Genomic DNA, 5,085 nt, shown 5'->3' with positions numbered 1-5,085 from the left:
CTGGGGCTGCGCGACGGCGTCCAGCGCGTGCTCTTCGGCAACGACCTGACCTTCTGGCTGCACAAGCTCGTCTTCATCGACGCCGTGTCCTTCCTGTCGGGGAAGAGGCTGGCGCTGTCCCTGGACAGGTACATCCTCGTGGACATCGACGACATCTTCGTGGGGAAGGAGGGGACGCGCATGAACGTCCACGACGTGAAGGTAAGGGCGCGGCGCGCTTCGCTCCCGGGGTGGCCTCGGTGAAGTCACCAACGCGGGGGGTGGGAGGGGGCTCGATGGCGCGTCATCGACCTGGGTGGTCTCCATGGAGCATCATCGACCTGGGTGGTCTCCATGAAGCCTAGTGTTGAACATTTTAGATTCCTCGTGACTCAAAATTTTAAGCCGCAGTAGGTTAGGAATAAAATAGGCATTGAAAAACCTCGAGCTGAGCTTTGGCAGCTCCTCACGCACGGAACGCAGCCCGGGGGGGCCTAGGACACCCCGTGGGCGCCCCGTCCCGGCCCCTCGCGCGCCCGGCCGCCCTTCTAGCCCGCGCTGCTGGTGACACCGAGACTCACACAGCCGCGGAGCCCTGTCCGAGACCCGTGTCCCTGCCCCACGGGGTCTGGCAGTGGTGGCTGAAATACGAGGTGCAGAAGCAGCCCGAGACCTTTCTAGAACCCCAGGGAAGCAGCGTTTGCTGCTGTGAAATGTTCACACGCCATAAACGTAGAGATGAAAAAAGTTCTCTAGAGGACGGGTACTGGACCAGACCGCGGCGCCTCCGTCACCGTCTCCCTCACGGACGCGTCAGGTGCGGGGTGGCAGCCAGACTGCTGGCGGCACCTCGCGGGGTGGGGGGGGTGACCAAACCGCCGGCGGCCGAATTCACCCTGCGATGGCGGTTACATCAAGCGGAAGCCCAACGTGTGACCCTGGGCCGTAGGTAATTCTGAGAATAACTCCCGGTTTGTTTGGTTTTTTTTTTCATTTTGATTGAACATGCTCACTTGTGTCTGTCTTGTCCCATATAAAACAATTCATTCTGGGGACAAATAATTTTAACAAAGATAGAAATAAAAATAATAGGACACGACTTGGAATTATGAAGGCACCAGAGACCGTTAAGATCACGTCATCTTTTTCTGCTAGTAATTGGTTTATCCTCCAAAGATGACACCCCAGTGCTAATTTAAAGTAACATTGTTTTCCCCCATCCTAAGACCTTATCAGCGCTACGATAAAACGTGATTAAAACCAGTATAATAGGTTCACTTTTTAAAAATCTTCAAAGTACATGTGAACCACTGACTCTGTTTTTAATGGGCCCCTGACTGAGTCCTCAGTTGACTGGGACCCAAATATTTTGCTTTGGGCATTGCGCTGAGGGGTTATGGGAACCTTCTTGAGTTCTAGTTAGATTTTTCTGATTTTTCTCCTTACTTTTTAATTTACTATTCCTTTTAATTAACACGAATTCTAGTCTTATTTGCATTTCCTAATCATAAACTCAGAAGGGGCCCTGTGTTTCTCCGGGTGCTCCGAGGGACCCCTGCTCGGACCCCTGCTCGTGAGCCAGAAAGGCGGGGGCTCCATCACAGCCCCACCGCCTACCGAGCTGAAAAGTTCCTCATAATGCTAACGAAACTGTCCAGCTCAAATTCAGCTGTTTCACTTACTCTCAGTAGAGAAACAAATACCCACTTACCACTATCCATATTCAGAGGTCACTGATGACTTCTTCAGTGACACAACCCGAAACAGAATAATAGAAAACTGAGATTTACCGAAGGCTGGAGCAGTATCGCCACAGGCAGAGGAAGACTCAGGCTGCGTGTGCGCGTGTGTACACGTGTGTGTACACGTGGTATCTGTGTGTGCATATGGATATGATCCACATTGTCATACACACTGTCACTTTGAAGGAAACAGTCTTCTCTGTCTTTCGGTGCTGTTTCTGGTTCTTCCTCAGAATCGCCACTCAAACGGTTATCAGAAACGTGATCGTCGGTGCCGTGAGCCTCTGGGAGTTGCTTATAGGTTCGTAGGAGATACTGATTTTAAGCATAAAAATTTTGGTCTCAGTCTTCGGCATTCGATTTCCGTGTCGAGTTTATTTTTTGGATGAGTACGATCTTGTGGAAAAGAATCTGAAATTCTGTACAGAGTCCCGGGTGCCCCGTGTTCATCCTCGACACTCTTTTTGGGGGGAATATTTCCTCATGCACTAGGAGATGAGGAGAGAGCCAAAAACACCCCTTCCAAATTGGATATTTCACTAAAAAACTCACATTTAAATATTAATGTAATTTAATTCAATAATTGCTCATCTAAGCGTCCTGGACAGCATTCGTTATTACGGTTTGCACACACGTGTAAAATATTCAGCTCTCGATTTCAGTAGTGTGGGCGGGGCGTGGTCACAGTTTTTTTGCATTACAAGGCTAAATGCAACATATGCCATGACAGAAGCGCCGTGGCCGGTGGGGACAGCGAGCGGGCCAGACTCTCACCTGAGAATCGGGGCGATTCCTTGGAGCAGGTGCATCCTGACAGAACGCTAGCAAATCAAGGCAGGGATGTGTGTTCCCGGCCAGTGGGTTACCCCACGCCGAGATGCTGCGGGAAGCGGCCTGCGCCGGCGGGATGGTAAAGTAGACAGCAGTGGGACCACGTGCAGAAGAAGTTGGCCCTGGCCGTGGTTGTGAGCGCTGTTGACAGAAGGACACCACATGAGCCCTGGAGATGTTTAGCCAGAAACTAACATAGTCAGAGCTGGGAATGAAAACAAAAATGCATTGTTTGAACCAGGGGATGTTTTCGGGAGACGCGGTGAAGAACCGATTCCAACAGCACAGGCGTAGTGATTATTACCTATTTTTTAAAAAGCCTTTATTTAGCACGTTAATAGCACTGTGCTGGTGGTTGACAGGCAGCGTGTCATTTAATATTCACAACGACAGGAAGGAAAAATAGCTGTGCATCTTCCGAATGAGTAAAATGAGGCTCCCCCCGTTAGGGCTGTGACCCAGCTAATTAGGGACAGCGAAGCGCAGAGCCCGGCCCTGCCGTGAACACCTGAGCCTCCCTCTGGGGACTGGGCCCCGGCTCGCGGCTCCGCGCCGGCAGGTACCAGGTCACCACCGCGGACAGGTGTGTTAGCCCCTCCCACCCGCAGTGGCCGTGAGATGACTCAGCTCACGCGTGGGGACTGTCGGGGTGCAAACGGGAGCTGGAACTTGGGAGAGTCCGTGCGGACGCGCGCACAGGCGCAGAGAAGGGGGCGCGGACGCGGTGGCGCCCTGGCTCTGAGCCCCGCGCGTGCGCAGGGTGGGGTCGGGGAAAGGTGCCAAGACCAGGAGGGGTTTGGGCTCAGGTGTAGCGAGTCCACCGGTTCACGGGACAGGCCGGCGTGCGCGTTCGCAAGTGGCCATGTGGTCCCGGGCGCTGTCAGGTGGCAGCGCGGATGCAGAAGGCGTGGGCGGAATCACTAAAGGGAAACGCACCGAGGAAGAGGGAAGACAGGTCGAATGCACCGTTTTGGATACCCTGGGACACACCCGAGGCATCACAAGCCAGTTTCACACAGAGGGACATGGTCTCATGCACCGGGACAGTGGCCACCCCACCAGCCTCTCACGCGCCGAGACGAGGACAGCCTGGAGCCTCGAGGGGCACAAGATAAAGGGGAGAATGACCGCCACAGCCGTGTCCGCAGCGGGGACGCGCAGCCACTCAGCTGGGGTGGCATTTGAGCTCTTCCTTCCGGCCCCCCAGGAACAGGAATCGCAGCGCGACTGTGACATGCGCTAAACGGCCCCAGGTCACAGATTGTCCAGAATTCGCGAGCGCCGTGTAGGGGTTCAAAGCATCAAGGGAACAGGAAGCTGTAGCCTCGTTTTTCGTTAGTGTGCCCAGAAATTACATTCTGAGAGAATTTCATTTCGTTTTATGTGTTCATTTTCTTGATGAGTGCTCATTGAGAACGCGTCCATTTTTTTGTGAGAAACAAGGGTTTCGCAGGCATGCTTTCATTCAAGCCTGTTCTCCACGGATCCGTCAATTATTATCACCTCTTCTTAAAAGCATATTTTAAAGCAAGACTCATTATCAACCGAGGATTTTCTGCTCAGAATAATTTGAAAGCTTTTTATATACAAATTGGATTTTAATTCAGTGCTAGACATTCCCTGAATTTATTACTGCTCAAAACAGGCTAAGTGGGTCCGGGACGAAGGCCCGCGCGGCGGGGCCAGCTCACAGAGGAAGGCGGCTCCGAGCCAACGGCGGGAAAGAACCCGGTTCAAGTCCTTAAACTCTATGCGGCAGAGGTCCCCGGGGGAGAGGGGGCACGTGCCACCGTGTTCCGGTGAAAGCCACCGAGCCGGCGGGCCCAGCCTCAGCGAGGTGGGAACCGGGGGACAGTAAGCCCCGTTGGAGTCCGCACTCACAGGGTCCATGCCTTAAAACCCCGGGGACAGGGACGGGGGGTGGATATTTCCTGATTGCTTTTGTGTATTTTGTCATTCTCTGTGATGATACAATTAGGGATTAATTAATTAGCCAATTAATTGGCTCGGATTATAATAGCTTCCTCAGCCAGGGCCACCGAGGTTTTGTTCCCATCGTCACCAAGCGATACCACAGAAGGGGTTCCCATCCGAAGACTCACTAAGGAGAAAAACCAAACCAAACTGAAATTTGCTCCTTTTGCATTCCTTGTAGAAGTACACGTGTGTTCCCAAACGAATTAAATTATCGTGGAGACAGTGAGAACCACTTTATTCCCCGATAAATTAAGTGTTTAGCATCATCGTTACAAGGTGACTTGCTTCACACCTGCAGACAGGTGACTTGCTTCACACCTGCAGTGACTTGCTTCACACCTGCAGACACAGTGACTTGCTTCACACCTGCAGTGGCTTGCTTCGCACCTGCAGACGCGGTGACTTGCTTCACACCTGCAGACATGGTGACTTGCTTCACACCTGCAGACACAGTGACTTGCTTCACACCTGCAGTGGCTTGCTTCGCACCTGCAGACGCGGTGACTTGCTTCACACCTGCAGACATGGTGACTTGCTTCACACCTGCAGACACTGA

The sequence above is a fragment of the Pteropus alecto genome, unplaced genomic scaffold (genome assembly GCF_000325575.1).
Source record: "Pteropus alecto unplaced genomic scaffold, ASM32557v1 scaffold17, whole genome shotgun sequence".
In the NCBI taxonomy this organism is placed as follows: Eukaryota; Metazoa; Chordata; class Mammalia; order Chiroptera; family Pteropodidae; genus Pteropus; species Pteropus alecto.
Note: the sequence above shows the minus strand (reverse complement) of the source record.